The following is a 19367-nucleotide window of genomic DNA, read 5'->3' on the forward strand; positions in this document are numbered from 1 at the left end:
TACTGTGTACAATGTTTTCCTGGTTCTGCTCACTTCACTCTGTATCTATTCATTTAAGTTCTGTCACGCTTTATAATCCAAGTGATTGACTTAATCTTTCTGTGCTCTAAGCAATTTTCTAAGACTAAGTGGTAGAACAGTTACAGATACACATTAGTAAAGGGATTTTCTTAATTTTTAAGATCCTATATCAATAAAATATTATATGTGGTATAAAAAAAATTAAATGTTTCCTCCCTTAGTAGTGCAATTTCCTAGAGGACATAGACTTTTCCATTATGCTTTTATGTACTCAGAACCAAGTATTTGGATCAATGCCTTTCATATAGTAGGAACTTAAGCGTCTCTAAATGCTTGTTCCACTGTATTGGAAACTATCAGATGATCTACAGATATGAACTTTTCCCCCACCTCCTCAAACCAGTGTTTCTCCTCCAACCCCCTTAACTCACAACTGATATCACTTTTTCTAGTTTACCTAGTTACAAAAATTCTTAAAAATAGCACTGTCTCCATAATCTTCTGTGATTACTCTGGCCTAATGATCTTTTGGGGGTCTGAACTCTCTGAACTCCTCATGAGGATAAGTCTGGAGCAAATTATAGAAAAGAGATGAGAACTGGGAACTGGAAGAAAGGCATGAAGAAGAGGAACCCCTTCAGGAAACATATATCAGTTGTTCTTCAATTGGTTAACTGCAAACATGGGAACTGGGTAGGTCTGAACAATCACTGGATACTTTCTTGTATAATGACTTCCATTTATTTTGGAATGAAGGAAAGGGGAGGGAACAGTCAGGGAGAAAAAAGTTCTGCTCTATCAGCACCTGCCTGCTGTGAACATCCATACTTGGGGAGCTCATGAGAGGTCAGCTGCAGCAATTTACCACCTGGCTAGGCTATATCCCCTCATTCCCAGTCCTCTCATGGCTGCACAGCAAGTCTTAGCTCTCTGCTACAAAAGCAGGGCCATGCCTGGGGGAGGGGTCACCAGGGGCATAGGAGATGAAAGAGAGTCAGGGGAAGCACCAGTTAGCTGGCACAGATTAAAGGAAATAGCAATCGGTACAAAGAGGAAACAGTGGGAGCTAGTCAGGCACATCTCAAAATGCTACAGAAATTGATCTCTGAGGACCTTGGTAACTAGGAAAGTCCTCCCATTCTAAGCCTTTTTGTTTTCATTCCTAGTTTAAAACATGATCTCATTTTCTGTAACTTTTCCTGTACTGCATTTGTCTGAATACAGGCCACTCCTAAATATAAATCACCACCTCAAAATAAGATCTTTCTGAAAGGAAAATATACAGGTATACACTGAAAAAAAGAAACATGAATCTGTGATCTCACTAGAATTAGTTCTGCTAATGACACAGGTCTCAAACCACCCATTGTATGACATTCTGCCCATCCCGTATGACTCTTTTCCATATCCTCCAATAACTGCACAACAAGAAATCCACCCAATAGGTTAGAGGGCTTCCCTGTTGGATTGTGGGACTCTCTTTTGCCTTTGTTCGTATCACCAGCTTTTAGCACAGTACCTGAAACATAATAAGCACTTATTAAAGATTTACTGACTGACTTCTTCATTTTCTCCTGTCCCTGGGACACAACCAGTGGAGGACACATGGCTAGTCATCACACTTTTCACACAACATGCCAGTCTTCTTTATTTAGCATGTATTCACCAAAGCTCCTTATCCATCATTACATGTCACAGCCTGCTCACCTCCACCGTGCCTCTCCATTGCCCTTTGTGTGATACTAATTCTTAAGTATTCAAAGACTGTAGTGGTCCATGATTCACAGTCATAGTAGAATTCTCACATTAAAAAGATGGGCTTTGCTTTCTGGAAAAGTTTGGGGTCACTAAGAGAACTTTTGTAATTTCCCAAAGACAATATAGGTTATTTTCCTCCTATTTAATCCTGGGTCTAAATCATCATGAAATTGTAAAGTCTGTCTGAACCAATATTTACTAGATTTTTTGTATGTATTTTTGGGAATGAGGACTGAACCTGTTAACTGAGGTAAGGAAACTCCATTAATGCACTTAAGAGCTTTAAAGAGTAATTTGACTAGAACAGAGGCATCAAGCATAATTCCCTGGCCTCTTTGTGGCAGGCAACACTCCAGAGTGGAGACAGAACTAGATTAAAAGGTAATTGAGAAATATTTGACAAAATAAGTAATAGTACAATAGAACATAGATAATTTTAATAAGTGGTTTTCTAAGTTAATATGCTACCTGCAAGAATTCTTATGTACAGTTTAGTTACTCTGTTTCTATTTGAATTTGATACCACTTGCCTAGAGCCCTGAGGTTGAGATTTGCCTCTGTCACATATTAGAGGCAAGTCTTCCTGGCTCTATGACCAGCTCTCCATCACTTATGCTGTGAAGCACTTCTTTGTGTTCTCATTATGAAACTTATTACATAATGTTCCATTTCTCATTTTGATCATTTCTTCATTTCTTACCTGTCTATTCTCTATAAGGTACAATTGTATTGCTCTTCTACTGATGTTTGAATGGATTTTTCTTTATTTTAAGAAAAAAAGGAAAATCAAGTTTTTGAATGGAATTCTCTGGAATTATTAGCTATGTTATGAAGACATAGTTATAGATCCTACTTACATTTTATATTAAAAAATTGATGGGAAATTACATACATATTCACATAGGAGCATGCATAAAAGGTACCAGATTTGGAGGAGAAAGCCTTTGCTGCACCTCGCTAACTGTGCAACCTTCAGGAAGGCACTTAACCTCTTTAGGCCTTAGTGACCTTCAATTTAAAATCAAGAAATTGAATTGATGGAGCCCTAATAGAGCTGTGCCCAGCCCCAGTAGTCTAACTTCATTACAGGCCCACTATACCTACCTACCCCCCTTTGCCAATGTCCCCAGTTCTTCATCTACACCTCACTGCTCATTAGAACAACAAGCATGTCCCTGTAACTCTTAGTTCTCACAGAAACAGTGGGAGTGGGAACCCAGTCACTGTCTCTCCCAGCCATGACCCCCACACCCATTCCCACAGAAACAGGTGTGCTCTTGTGGTCACAATCACATCATCTATCTAGCCCAAGACAACACCACAATACCTAACTCTCTACCTTGACCAGACAGGACCACAATAGCTAGTCAGTTGGAAAGCATCATGGCCAAAATGTTTAACCACCAAACCATAGGTGGGACCCCTCCATTACCTAATCCCTTAACAAACTCCTCCTGCCTTTTTAATATTAATCATATTCCTATATTCTACATAAATTTCTGTTATGTAATTGCATCTTTACCCTATAAAATTTCATCGTGCTTCTCTGAAGTTGCTGGTTCCTCTGGGAATTTAGTCCACTTCATGAGAGGCATCAGTCCCAATAAATGCCTGTCCCTGGATTAGAGGTGGTCTGACTCTGAATTCTTTCAGATAGTTTTTTGCATCCCTGGGTAGATTCGAGTCCTGGACTCTGACCTCCCCTTTCACATGGAGATAGATTATTGACCAGTCTGGGAACTAACACTAACTAGCTATGTGACCCTGGGTAATTCATTCCTCCTGTCTGGGTCTCAATATCTTCATTTTTAAATGAAGGACATGATTTCTAAGGTGTTTTCTATCGTTAAAATTCTGAGTCACAGAATCATGTCATTGCACTCTAGAGGAGGCAGCCTAAAATTCAATTAAACAAACATTTATTAAGCGCTTGTTAACTATGAGGGCTCAGGGTAGAATCTTGTAGATTCTACCACAGAAGGATAAATCTATAAATCAAATAAACTAAGAGATTTCCATTATCCTTTCCATCTCTAGTTCTATGATCCAATATGGCATTCAGTTATTTGGATGCCATTATTCAATGGTCCACAGATGGTTATGCAATGATCCTATGGTTTTTCACTCATCCCACTGGATTTTTAGCCTCCTAGCTAGCTTAGGATCCCAATGAATAAAAGCCAGACTTTGGAAACTTAAGGTGCCACCTACTTTCTTTGCCATGGTATCTACTTGCAATCTTTTCATGCAATAAAGTTCTTTCAGAACACTTGAGAGACCCACCTTTCTTCAGAAATCTCCATTTGTCCTGTGACCACATAGGAAGTTTATGAACATGACCTTTTTCATTGGGAGATCACAATAAGTTTTTACCCTTTCTTAGGGACCAACATTCTTATTCAAGGGTCATGCTAAGCAAGTATTTCTGCTCTGAGTTAATGAACATATAAACTTTGGGTAGATGCTGCTACTTTCTTATCTTAGTCCATCCTCCAATCATATATACGATGTTGCTGAGTCATTTTAGTCACATCTCACTCTTTGTGACCCCATTTTGAGTTTTCCTAAAAGGTTTGTCTCCTCCTATCAGAAGTAAGCTCTTTAGGAACTGTCATCCTTTCCCATCTATATCCAACACAGTAAGCCTTTAATAAATGTTTCTTCATTCATTTATGAAGATTATAGGCAAAAAAGTATAATAACTAATATTTCTACAACACTCTAATTTTACTGGGCATTTTCCCCGTAACAAACTTTCATTTTACAGATAAGGAACTGAAATTAAGTTACTTGTCCAAGGTTCCCACAGTTAGCAAGTGTCAGAACCAGGAGTTTGTGCCAGTTCTTGATTTCAGATCCAGGACTCTTTCCACTGTGTTTTGTTTCTCCTCAAGTTATGACACATATATAAATAGCTATGACACATTAATATGTCATTAAGTGAAATAAAATGAGATGTAAAGTACTTTGCAGACATCAATGAGCTACATGAATATGAGTTATAACTCAAAGGATTGTCTGTTTAGAATCACAGTGAAACTTAGAGGCTATCTAATCCAACTTCCTAATTTTATAGATTTGATATATAATTTATAGATATGTATTTTATATATATATAAATATATGTGCACATGTATATTTGTGCATATGTGTGTGTGTGTGTGTGTGTGTGTGTGTGTGTGTATCATTGAGACCCAGAAGGCTTAAATTGCAAAATCAAGATTCAGACCCAGGTTATCTGACTTTAAATCCATCAGTCTTTATTAAATATGGATTTTGCATGAATAATATTGTATCTATTAAGTTATAATAACATGATAAATTATTTTAGATTTTTGATGACAGTTTTAATATTGATAATTGGATGGTAAGGGAAAATAAAATAAAAAGATAGTATCAGAAGCAGAAAAGATTTTATCAGTGAATATGGGAAGGTAATTACCACTTATTAGACACCTTCTAGTGTTAGGCACTATTGCTAAGCACTTCACAAATATTGTCATTTAATCTTTACAACAACTCTGGGAAGTAAGTGCTACTATTACCTCCATTTTACAGTTCAGGAAATTGAGACAAATGTTAAGTGACTTGCCCAGGAACACATAGCTATTAAGTGTCTGGGGCTAGATTTGAACTCAGGTCTTCACAACTCTAAGCCCAGTGCTCTATTTGCCATGCCACTTTAGCAGCCTTGAAAACTGGATTTTCCATAAACATTTTAGACTCAACATGTCCAAAACTGAGCTTATTATCATTGCCCTCTTCTGAAATTCTCTATTAGTATTCAGGTCACCACCAACCTTCCAGTGGACCATGCATCCAGGCTTGCAATCTAGGTGTCTTTCTCAGTTCCTTACTCTCTCTCACCCCACCATACCTAAAGTTAACAATTTCTATCAATGTTATCTTTGCAACACCTCTAGTATATGGCCCCCTTTCTCCTTTGACACTGCCAATATCTAGGGCACACCATCATATCTTGGCTCTTTCAATAGCCTTCCAGTTGTTTCCTTGCCTCATGTCTCTCCCTGTTGCAGTCCATCTACTCATTTGTCAAACTGATAATTCTAAAATAGAGGTCTGATTATGTCAGTTCCCTGTTCAATAAATTCCAGTGACTTTCTATCATCTCTAGGAACAAACATAAACAAATTGTATTGGGAGTTTAAAATCTTCATAATATGCCCCCCCCAAACCTTTCTAATCTTCTTATACCATATTCACCTTGTGATCCAATGAAAATAGACTTCTTACTATTCCTCAAACAAGACACTCCATTCCCTAACTCACTGCATTTTCACTGTAATTTTCATTGTAATTGTCTTCCCTCTCATCTATGCCTTGTGGGTTCTCTGGCTTCCTTCAAGTCCCAGCAAAAATCCCACCTTCTACAAGAAACTTTTCCTGATTCTCCCTTAATTCCTAGTGTCTAATTTATCCTTATAAATTTTGTTTATATGTACTTATTTTCATGTTATTGTTCCTATTAGACTGTAAGATCCTTGAGAGAAGGAATTATCTTTTGTGCTGATCACAGTGCTTGTCACATTGTTGGCACTTAAAAAATGCTTTTGCTGATGCCATGGTCCTCTTTGAAAAAGAAGGACAAACATAACCTGTGAGTAGTCCAAGCTGCCTGAATGGGAACCCATCCAGTTGGGTAACTCAGCTCATCCTCTGCCTTTCTCTTTCTTCCTCTCCAAACAACAGTAAATTTTGATGGCCAGAAGTTACCCAGTTAATTTGGGGTTTACTAGCTAGATTCTCTCCTTCTTTCCTTCCTCCCTCCTGTCCTTCTCACCCACTCTTCCTCCTTCCCTCCTTTGTTTTCTTTCTTCCTTCTTTTCTTTCTTTCATTCTTTTTTTTTTCATCCTTTCTTTTCTCAAAGACCACAACTTAAACCTATTTCACTCTGGAGCTTATAAACTGAACCACAATAGGCCACTGCTCAAACACCACTTAATGGCTATATTTTAGGCCCTCCTGCATCAATGTGAATATCAATAAAAACTGATTCTCTTTTGACCAGCAATACTGAGGTTCTTCCCTCCCGGTTTGTTTCTTTGTTTGCTTTTGAATTAAAGGGGCCATCTCTTGGCTGAGTTCTTTAAGAGGCTTACTCACTGAAAGGGCATTAAGTCACTCAAAGTGAGAAACTGAAAAGGCCTTAGCTTAAAAAGGCAAAATCTCCCATTGCACACAGGCCATCTCTAGTCCTCCTGATGAATATCTGGCCACTGGAACCAGATGGTTCTGGAGAAGAAAGTAAAGCTGGTGACTTTGCACAGCTCTCCCTCACTCAGACCAAAGTCAACTACAAGTCATGTCATCATTTCCCTGATGTTGTGGCTCTCTTCAACAATGAAGGACAAACATGACAACAACAACTCAAAAGAAAGTCAACCTCTTAAAACAGAAAGTTCCCTCAACTTTCTATTTATATCCCTATTCACTTACGCAGTACTTTATGTGTGGCAAATACGTAAATTTTTTTTCATTCATTCATTCAGACAGACAGACAACCAGTGATTCTTTCAGTCGTTCATGAGAGTTGTTATTTCAAGGCACAGAAAGAAATGGCATTTGTTTAGAATATTTTCAAGTTAAGAACTTACAGATTTCCAGGAGGTACCACTGAAAACAAAAACAAAAAAAACCCAAAACAACCCTGCCTTGACATGACTGATCTGAGTAGCTAGGTGATTTATTCTGTATATCCCTATAGAGTCAGATGGTTATTGCTGATTGGAATCCTGGGCATTCTGAGTTCTAAGTTCATTGTCTCTAAGGGACACTTTCTCATGCTGTTCTGCAGAATTCATTCAAGTATAGAGAGTTAATAACTTCAGTGCTTGGATTAACTCTTCAGAGGTACAGAACTCACTAAATGAGGAAAGGGCCTTGGTGGAATATTGAATGTTTTCTAACCAAATAATATTTTGTATTGTGCCAGATGCACTTTATACTGAAATCTTTCATACTTCTAATGTCAGGAATATATTATCTAGGTCATAGACTCTGTCCAAAAGAATCTAATATATGTTATTTTATGTAATGATAATCAGAAAAATATGAAGACTAACAAAGAATCTTTTGTTGAAAGAAAAACTCAGCCCAGAAAAAATTAAGTTGCCTACAATAGTCATTATATGTCCTACTTTTCACTAACCCCAAAAAGTTGTCTCTTTAGCAAGCTCAAGGGCATACCTTTTTATGAAAATCTGTAATTTGTAATAAGCTAACATTAATAGAAGCTTTGTATTCTCAAAATGGATTGCTCCTTCTCACCTCGCATGCCCTGAACATTTCTAAAATCTTCCACTTCTCTTTTTTTCTTGTAAATTACCAAACCAGCCCTTATTACTTCATAGGTTACTTTAATAGTCTCTATCTGCTCAAGTTATAGGTATGTCAATGTCCACTCAAGAGAGACAGCATACTAAATTGGGTTCAAATTCCAGCTCTATTACTCCCTATTTGTATGACTTTAGGCAGTTCACTTAACTATTATGCACCTGAAATTGCTCAATTGGAAAGAAAATGAAATTGGATTAGTTTACCTCTAAGATCCTTTCCTCCTCTAAATCTATGAATTTAGAGAGAATGTCCCTGAAATCCATGCTTTACCCTGACCCTATATTTTTCAACACTTTTTTATCAAAGCCTTAGATTAGTATAGAGATAGAAAGATTATTCAATTAAAAAATGGCACAAATCTAGGAGAGAGGGAATGCTGTCTGTCACACTAAATGACACAGTCCTGGTCCAAAAAATTCTTCATAAATGGAAATGATAGGCTTAAGCTGATATGATAAAATTTAGCAGGGGCAATTATATAGAGAGGAAATTCATGCTGTAAGAGATATATTTGTGAGAATGTTGGAGGAGAAGACACAAAGTTTCTTTCATCTCCACAAATCTTTATGAGAAGCATTTATACATGAATTGAGGGCATCCTCTATAGGATAATAGCAAGAAACAAATAGTAGAAAACATATGTAGTACAAATAGTAGGAAACAAAGAAGATGAATTATGCTGATTACCAATAAAAGGAAGAAACATTTGATTTTGTAGAGTCAAGCATCATTTTACAAACTATTTTATAAGAGGTGTCACCAATCCATGCACCAAAATCATTCAAGGATCCATGGAAGATAGATTATAAATAATCCTGTTCAATGACCCTTTGATAACCTAACAAGGGAATCCATGCTCCCCAAAGGTATTCACCAGAGTGATGGAGAAGACTCAGGATAGAGTCCAGGTGGAAGAGGGATTCCCTAAAGATGTTGTAGTCCTCAAATCTATCAGTAAAAATGTATTAAGTACCTGCTAGGTGCAAGGCACTCTGCTATGCACTAGAGGCAATGTGGTAAGAGTTCAAGAATCTCCTTTTTGTACTGTTGACATTCTCTCAGTCAACAGTTTTGGTGTTTCACAAAACCTGCTGGTTTTGCACTCTCAGGACAAAGTGAATAAATCCAATCCCTGCTCTACTTAATAGTTCTTCAAATACTTTAGTATATCTCTCATGTCCGCCTGAGCCTCTCTTCACCAGGTTAAATATACCTAGTTCCTTTAACCTAAGTTTGTACAACATGGACTTAATGATCTTCACCGTCTTGGTTTTCTTCTGGACATCTGCTATTTTATCAATAGCCTTCCTAAAATATGTTGACCATAAAACCACTGATGAGATCTGACAAGGCCACAATGCAATGGAAATATCATTTCTCTTTTTCTAAAAACTATATTTCTCCGAATGTAGCCCAAGATTGCATTAGCTTGTTTTGCTTCCCCATTATGCTGTTGACTCATATTGAGTCTACAATCCACTGAACTTCTCCCCCTCAAATATTTTTATTTTCAAACAACTAGCAAAAAACCGGGGCCCCACATTCACTGTATGTGACGTTCATTCTTCATATCTGTGTAAATTTTTATATTTGTTCTTATTGAATTTCATCTTATTAGGTAAATCAGATGCTCTAACCTGTCAAAATCCATTTAAATATTAACTCCATCATATAGCATCCTGGGTATCTTGCAATACTTTGTCATCTGAAAATTTAATGAGTATGCTATCTGTGCTTTTATACAAACCATTGACAAAATTTTTAAACAGAAAAGAGTGCTGTAAAAGTCCCTGAGATTTCTCACAAGAGACTAATATCAATCAACCATTAATAAATAATTCCACTTTGAGGTCAGTCATTCCCATTTTTGATGCATTTAATTGTATTCTTATCTAATGTATATCTCTTTATTTTATCTGTAAAGATAACATGAGATAATTCATCTAAGGCTTTCCTACGGTCTAGGGAAACTATAACCACAGCATTTCCATCATCTACTACTTTAGTAACCCCTTCAAAACCAGAAATGAAGTCTAGTATGCCTATTTGTAATGAAGCCATGCAGATTTGTTCTGTAATCATTGCTTCCTTTTCCAGATGACCACCAGTCAACTAACGATCCATTCTAGAATTATCCCAGCAACTGACATCAAGATTCCTAGTTTATAGTTTGGAGATACTGAGAGGTCAAGAGCATCTGCAAAATATTTGGAAAATTAAGAAAATTGTCCTTTTTTTCCAGTTGTGTGGTACTGTTAGATTTTTTGAATATCTTTCAAATATAGCTGGTTCAACATTCACCTCTTCTGGTTCTTTCAGTATCTAAGGATACAATTGTTCTTGACCAGGTGGCTTGAATTCACCAAGGCAACCTAGGTTATCTTTTGCTATCCTCTTACTTAGGTGTGGACCCTCTACTAGTCATTCTTGCTTTATCATTTCCCCTTCAAAGGTCTTTCCCCATGCAAAAGAAAGCAAACAAAATAAAATCAGGTCAGTCTGCCTTCTATGCTGTCAGTTACTGTTACCTTCATCCTAACCAAATGTTCTGTTTCTTCTTCAAAATTCCTCTCCCACCTCATATAGCTAAATATATTTTTCTCATTCTAATCTTCTCATTCCATACTTGTTTCCTGAACTCTTTGAAATCTTCTTTCTACACACATAGGATGAGTGTCAGAATATGTCCAGATTCCCTCTTTCTCTTACACAAACTCCAGTTTGGAAGTGGTGATTTCTAGCTAGATCTCCAGTCATCTTCACTTCAATAACCATAATAGAATTTCCTCTATGCCAAAAGACTGCAGAGAGATTCTGAATGCCCAGAATTCTGAAACTCAAAGATCCAGGGGCACAAGACATGAGAGGCAGAGATTAATACAGGTACTTAAGGCACTCAGGATGAAGCCAACCAGAGCTGACCAACCCACAAAAAAGCAGAGTTTGGCTTACCCTAGTTCAGGACATAAAGCACTGAGGTGAAATATAAAGGGCAGGAAAAAACTTTCATTGCTTGATATGGCCACTTTGGATTTGTTTGACTTCACCAAACTTATTTGTTAAAGAAGGTTGCCTACCACATCGGTTTTTGATTGGAAGAGGTTAGAATTGAGAAGGGAGGTTAACAATACTTGATCTCACTTCCATGAGAAAGGGAGACAGAGAGAGAGAGAGAGAGAGGATACCATGGATTAAAATGCTACAGAGGAAGTTAGCCCAGGAGTGCTAGAGTGTCCAGTGAAGGTCCAGAGACATATGTAACCTGCAAAGCTCTCTATCTTGATTCATGAAGAGTGGAGGACTCCACGAAAAAGAACCAGGGAGATCACAAAACACTAAAATGGTCAGAAAGCCCAAAGGTAGGAATCTTGGAACTGTCAAGGGATTGCAGCAGATAGAGCAGCAGGACAGTGCTCAGACTGGGATAAATGAGACTTGGGAATATATTGGTCCCTAGCACTTCATGAAGAGATGTAATAAAGGGTCTCTTTCAAAAGGTGGACCTTGAGTTCAGTCTTGAAGAAAGTAAGGGAAGCAGGGAGGCAGAGAACATTCTGGGCATGGGAGAGAGAAAGTGAAAGACAGAGAGTCTGCATACAACAGTGTTATGTGTGAAAAAGAGCAACTAGGTCAGTGTAGTTACACCTTAACTATATGGAGTACAATAAAGCATAATACAACTACAAAGGTGGGTAAGGTCCAATTTGCTAAATGGCAAATAGAATGTATATATTTATTTTTTATCCTGGAGGCAATAAGGGACATATGGAATTGATTATAAATATACCTGTGCCCCACTTTCCCAGTGGTAGATGGTAGATGGACTGGAGTGGGGAGAGACTTGAAGTAGGGAGATTCATTAGGAGTCTTTTACAAAATACCTGATAACTAGTGATGAGAACCTGGACTAAAATGGTGACTTGTATGAGTAGGGAGGAGAGGTATAGAAAATGGCATAACAACAAGATTTGGTAATAGGTTGAGTATGTGAAGTGAGTTAAGTGAGGAGATGAAATTGTGTGCCTGGAGGATTGAAAAGATGGTGGTACTTTCAATAGTAATAAGTAAGTTTAAAAGGGAGGCAAATTTTGTAGGCAACAACAATGATTTCTATTTTAGGCAGATTAAGTTTGAATGTCAAGAGAACATTTCATTTGGGATATCTAAAAGGTAGTTGTTGACACAGGAATGGAGTTCAGAAGAGAGTTTAGTGCTAAATATGAAGTTCTGGGAATCATCTGCATAGACATAATAATTGAATCCATGTGAACTTATGAGACCCCTATATGAGATAGCATAAAGAAATTAAAGACCCGGCACAGAGCCTTGGGGGCCACTCACAACTAGTAGGTGTCACCTGGTTGAAGATCTAGCAAAAAGAGACTGAACAGTCACCAAAAATGTAGGAGGAGAACCAAGATAGAGAAGAGGAGAGAACAATCTACAATGAAAATGTTGCAGAGAGTCCAAGAAGCATCAGGATTAGGAAATGTCCCCTAATCAGGGAATTAAGTGGATTCTGATGACTTTGGAGAGAGTATTTTTAGTTAAATGATGAGATCAGATGTATGTTTCAGAAAGCTTGGATGTGAGTAAGAAAAGTTAAAAAATCTTGCATAAATGTCATTCTCAAAGCGTTTAGCTAGAAAGGTGATATAGGGTAATAGCTACTGGGAATAACTGGATCAAGTCAGGGTTTTTTTAAAGTTTGGAGAGACATAGTCATGTTTTTATTCAATAAATGGAAAGAGAGGAATTGCATTATAAAAGATACATAATAATATCTGCTTTACCTACCATTTGGTTTTTGTGAGAATTCTACAAGAAATGCTTTCCAAAATTAAATATATAGAAGTTAACTATCATTATTACCATTACACATCACTGATCTTCAAATTTCCCTGTGGTACCACTTCTTTTTTAGGACTGGACCAAGGGAACTTCCATTTTGGCCTATGGCTTTTTCTTTTCATCCCTTTTATCTCTTCCATGATCAATGAAAATCAACTAAAAACAATGCCTCTCTTCATTTTTCACAATCATCTCAAAAAATGACTATCTTACTAATCTTTGTTTACTTTTGTTGTTTGGTTCAATTTTTTGCTTGTAAAATATTTCTTTCCCCTTTTTTCTTCCACTTTGAGTTGAAGGAGGATAGACATGAAGTTCCCTGAGGAGCATAGAGTAAAGATGCAATGTAGGATGGAACAGTGTGTCCACACCAAAGGTCCCACGTGGGAAAACTCTTGCAACTCTTATAATACGATTGTGTATTCTTGTGTGTAGAGTGAAAAAGAGGATCTTGTTCTGGATGGAAAAATGTCATTGTTCTTTTCTCTTTCAGGACAACAGGGAAGCCAAATGTAGCAGCATGGACAACTAGGAAGAAAGGGAATCATCTTGTCAGAGTCTGGGTACTATGCTTTTATTTACACTCCCAGTTACCTTAACCTATATACTATTTTTCCCCTGTTTAGTCTCTTATGGATTGTAAACAAATAAATAAGATGGAGGAAACAGAAAAGCATGTTGTTTTAACCTAGAATATGTGGAAGTAAGTTATAGAAAGGAAATAGGGAATAGATATTAGATCAAGACATTCAATTTATGATGACAGAATCACAAGAATGTGGCAAAAGTCATTAGATTAGGCTTAAGAAGATTTCAGAACCCAAGACAACTCAGGGACTGGGGAACATACAGAAGTCTTAGGGTCAATGTCCAAGAAATATTTTGAAAGGAATGAATATTAGAAGCTTTAAGACAAAGAGGCAAGTCTCTTGGATAGGCCCAAGGTATAGGTATTGAAACCCAAGTAAGCTGATATTGTTAAACTAAATTGAAGGGTTAGGGATGGATCATTTGTAGTTTTGCTTTTTTTACATCATCAGAAATTACATCACATTTCACTACTATCTTTTATATTTTGACCAGTTCATTATGATCGCTGTCCACTGAAAACTATCTGCTCACATCTTTCTCTGTGCCTTTATATGTGCAATTTCCCTACATATAATTTTCTTTCCTTTTCTTCATTAAATTACCTTTTTCAAACTCAATTCAAAACTCATTTTCTCAAAAAAAAAAATCTCATCATCAATCTTCTGAATGCACCAATTCTTCCATTCCATAGACTCTCAGCATTTTTCCATTCAATTCCTACTACATATGTTTAAAGTTTTGTCATATAGGTATGGAAGCAATGTTTTACACATCTTTTTTTTAATCAAGACTTTGATCATTTGGACCTCTTTATACAATGCACATGTCATGAAAGGAGTACTGAGGGCACTGAACATCCAGAATACATAACTGGAACATTCCCTATGTTTTCCAATCCATTTGATTTCTCCAAGTCTGATTTCTTTTTTTTCCAATTTTTAAATAATGCTTTCTGTATCTACTCAAATACTATATTCAATGGTCTTGTTTTCTTTACCCTATTTAGGTTTTCCTGGCATGAATTTTTATTTTAAAGGATTTAAAGGGAGGAGTCAAGATGGCAGATTAGAGGCAGCAACCCAGCCAAATTTTCTGAACATTCCCTGCCAAACAACTTAAAATAGTACCTCAAATCAAATTCTGGAGTGGCAGAGTCAACAAAAAATCAGATGATATATTTTCTTCAGTCTAGAACAACTTAGGACGTTGGCAAGAGAAGACTGTGACAACAGGTGTGGGGTCAATCAGGAGCACCAGCATTGGGCCTTGGAGGCACTGGCAGAAGAAGCAACTTCGGGAGCTCTCAGGCCAGAGATAAGTAAAGGAATCAGATAACCATCAAAGAAAACATTAAAGGGAATCTTTTACTGTCCCTAGGTGCTGCCTGTGATGATTGATATCTTTATTGCCAATATGCTGTTCTGGGTCACAGTTCAAGGCAGAGATGGGTGTTTGACATTGATCACAAGAGATCAGGAGTCCTAGTTGCAGTTCCAGGGCCAAAATGAGTGTTAGAGCTTGCATCTGTAAGGGAACAAGGAATCTTCCTACATAAACACCAAAGCACAGACCAAGAGAGCAGTGATGATATCCGTACCTGGAACACATCACTTTGGAAGCACCAAAAACTTTCAGATCTCCAAAAGTATTTCTGAAAATAGCAGGGAAAAAAGAAGTTCAAAGTTTGGTACAGTACCCTCCTAGCCCCAGTTGAGCAGAGTTCAACATAACATAAACATCAAAGTCAAAAATAGATGGGGAAAATAATTTAACAACAGCAAAAAAAGAACTTGGCCATAAAAAGCTACTATGATGACAGAGAAAACCAAGATACACACTCAGAAGACAATAACAGTGTGAAAAGAACTATAACCAAAGATTCAAAGGAAAAAGAAGTAACTATATACAAGCAAAACAAGCATTCCTGGAAGATTTTAAAAGATAAGCAGTAAAAGAAAAAATGGGGAGGGGGTGCATGAATGTGACACAAGAAAATCATGAAAAGAGAATTAATAGCTTAAAAAAGAAGTACATAAAATAGAGAAGAAAATAAGAATATAAAAAAAATAAAATTGATCTAATGGTAAAAGAGGCAAAAAAATTACCTGAAGAAAAAACTCCTTAAAGAGAGACTTGACCAAATGGAAAAAGCGTTCCAAAAGCTCACTAAAAAATGTCTTTAAAAATTTGAATTGGGCAAGTGAAAGCTAAGAAAAATCAAGAAACTATAAAACATAATTAAAAGCATGAAAAAAGAAATTGTGAAATATCTCCCTGGAAAAACAACTGACCTGGAAATAGATTGAGGAAAGAGAATTTAAGGATTATTGGAATACCTGAAAGCCATGATCAGAAAAAAAAATCTGGTCATCATATTTAGAAAAATTATAAAGGAAAACTACTTTGGTATCATAGATTCAAAAGGCAAAATAAAAATTGAAACAATCTACCAACTGCCTTCTGAAAGATACCCCACAATGAAAACTCCCAGGTATGTCGCAGTGAAATTCCAGAGCTCTCAAGTAACGAGAAAATATTGTAATAATCAGGAAAAAAACTCAAATATTCTGGAACCACATTCAGGAAGACAAAAAAAATTTTAGCAGCTTTGATATTAGAGGAATAGATGGCTTAGAATATGCTATTTCAGGGAGCCAAGATGGTGGAGTAGAAAGACACACATGCACGACCTCCGAACCCATTGCCCATAAAATATCTGTAAAAAAAGAACCACCAGCGAATTCTGGAGCAGCAGAAGCCACAGAACAATGGAGTGGAGGAGATTTTTGCTCCAGAGAGCCTGAAAACCTCTCCCAAAAGGTCCCTCGTGCCCTGGACCTGGAGCAGAGCCCAACCCTGCCTCGGCAGCACGGCGTGGAAAGGAGCAGATCTGAGCAGCCTTCAGGGACAGAATCTCCAGTGGCCGCGCGGGTCCTTCACCCACAGGTGACAAGGGTTGGTGAGAGGGTCTCTATGGCTGGTCGAGAGGGGTGTGGGGTGCCCCCATAACTCAGGCCCCCTCAGGAGGCAGCAGTTGAGGCTGGAGCAGACAGGGGCTCCCCAAGCAGGCAGGAGCCAGGAGCCATTGTTGAAGGTCTGTGCATAAACCCCCTGAGGGAACTGAGCCTGAGAGGCAACCCTGCCCCCAACTGAGCACCTGAACTTAAACTCACACTGAATACCAGCCCTGCCCCTGCCCAAAGCCCTGAGGCTGGGAAGCAACATTTGAATCTCAGGCCCCAAGTGCTGGCTGGCCAGATCTGGAGGCGAGGTGGGGGTGGAGAGGAAACTCAGAAGTCAACTCACTGGCTGGGAAAATGCCTAGAAAAGGGAAAAAAAATAAGACTATAGAAGATTACTTTCTTGGCGAACAGGCATTTCCTCCCTTCCTTTCTGATGAGAAAGAATAATGCTTACCATCAGGGAAAGACACAGAAGTCAAGGCTTCTGTATCCCAGCCCACTCAACGGGCTCAGGCCATGGAAGAGCTCAAAAAGAATTTTGAAAATCAAGTAAGAGAGGTGAAGGAAAAACTGGGAAGAGAAATGAGTGACATGCAAGCAAAGCACGAAAAACAAGTAAACACCCTGCTAAAGGAGACCCAAAAAAATGCTGAAGAAAATAACACCTTGAAAAATAGGCTAACTCAATTGGCAAAAGAGGTTCAAAAAGCCAGTGAGGAGAAGAATGCTTTCAAAAGCAGAATTAGCCAAATGGAAAAGGAGGTTCAAAAGCTCACTGAAGAAAATAGTTCTTTCAAAATTAGAATGGAACAGGTGGAGGCTAATGACTTTATGAGAAACCAAGAAATCACAAAACAAAACCAAAAGAATGAAAAAAAATGGAAGATAATGTGAAATATCTCATTGGAAAAACAACTGACCTGGAGAATAGATCCAGGAGAGACAATTTAAAAATTATGGGACTACCTGAAAGCTATGATCAAAAAAAGAGCCTAGACATCATCTTTCATGAAATTTTCAAAGAAAACTGCCCTGAGATTCTAGAACCACAGGGTAAAATAAGTATTCAAGGAATCCACCAATCACCACCTGAAAGAGATCCAAAAAGAGAAACTCCTAGGAACATTGTGGCCAAATTCCAGAGTTCCCAGGTCAAGGAGAAAATATTGCAAGCAGCTAGAAAGAAACAATTGAAGTATCATGGAAGTATAATCAGGATAACACAAGATCTAGTAGCTTCTACAGTAAGGGATCGAAGGGCCTGGAATAGGATATTCCAGAAGTCAAAGGAACTAGGACTAAAACCAAGAATCACCTACCCAGCAAAACTGAGTATAATACTTCAGGGGAAAAATTGGTGTTTCAATGAAATAGAGGACTTTCAAGCATTCTTGATGAAAAGACCAGAGCTGAAAAGAAAATTTGACTTTCAAACACAAGAATGAAGAGAAGCATGAAAAAGTAAATAGCAAAGAGAAGTCATAAGGGACTGTACTAAAGTTGAACTGTTTACATTCCTACATGGAAAGACAATATTTGTAACTCTTGAAACTATTCAGTATCTGAGTAGTGGGTGGGATTACACACACACACATGCACACGCACACGCACTCACACATAGAGACAGAGTGCACAGAGTGAATTGAAGAGGATGGGATCATATCTTAAAAAAATGAAATCAAGCAGTGAAAGAGAAATATATTGGGAGGAGAAAGGGAGAAATGGAATGGGGCAAATTATCTCTCATAAAAGAGGCAAGCAAAAGACTTATTAGTAGAGGGATAAAGAGGGGAGGTGAGAGAAAAACATGAAGTTTACTCTCATCACTTTCCACTAAAGGAAGGAATAAAATGCACACTCATTTTGGTATGAAAACCTATCTTACAATACAGGAAAGTGGGGGATAAGGGGATAAGCAGGGTGGGGGGGGATGATGGAAGGGAGGACATGGGGAGGAGGGAGCAATTTGAGGTCAACACTCATGGGGAGGGACAGTATCAAAAGAGAGAACAGAAGTAATGGGAGACAGGATAGGATGGAGGGAAATATAATTAGTTCTTATACAACACTACTATTATGGAAGTCATTTGCAAAAGTACACAGATTTGGCCTATATTGAATTGCTTGCCTTCTAAAGGGAAGGGAAGGGGAGGGAGGGAGGAAGAGAAGTTGGAACTCAAAGTGTTAGGAACAACTGTCCAGTACTGGTCTTGACATTAGGAAATAAGAAATACAGGTAAAGGGGTATAGGATGGAGACAAGGGCAGAGAGGAATGATAGAAGAGAGGGCAGATTGGCAGACAGGGGCAATTAGAATGCTCAGTGTTTTGGGTTGGGGTGAGGGGACATAAGCGCACAAAATCTGGAACCCAAAATTTTGTGAAAATGAATGTTAAAAGTTAAATAAATAAATAAATAAATAAATGAATAAATAAAGAAAGAAAGGAAGAAAAAAAAGAATATGCTATTTCAGAAGGCAAAGGAGATAGATTAAAACCAAGAATTAACTGCCTAGCAAAACAGAATGCAGTCCTTAAAGGGGAATGTGTATTTGATGAAATAGACAACTTTTGGGAATTCACAATAAAAAAGACCAGAGCTGAATAGAAAATTTGACATTCAAACACAAACTCAAAAGAGATATAAAAAAGGCAAACATGAAAGAGAAATCATAAGCAACCCAATAAAGTTAAACTATTTACATTCTTATACAAGATGATACTAATGTGCTAAGGATTTTATCATTATTAGGGTAGTTAGAAGCTGTCTACATTGATAGAGGGCCTGGATGTGAGTTAATTATGTTGGGATGATCTCCAAAAAAT

The sequence above is a fragment of the Notamacropus eugenii genome, chromosome 2, assembly GCF_028372415.1.
Source record: "Notamacropus eugenii isolate mMacEug1 chromosome 2, mMacEug1.pri_v2, whole genome shotgun sequence".
NCBI classification, from domain to species: Eukaryota; Metazoa; Chordata; class Mammalia; order Diprotodontia; family Macropodidae; genus Notamacropus; species Notamacropus eugenii.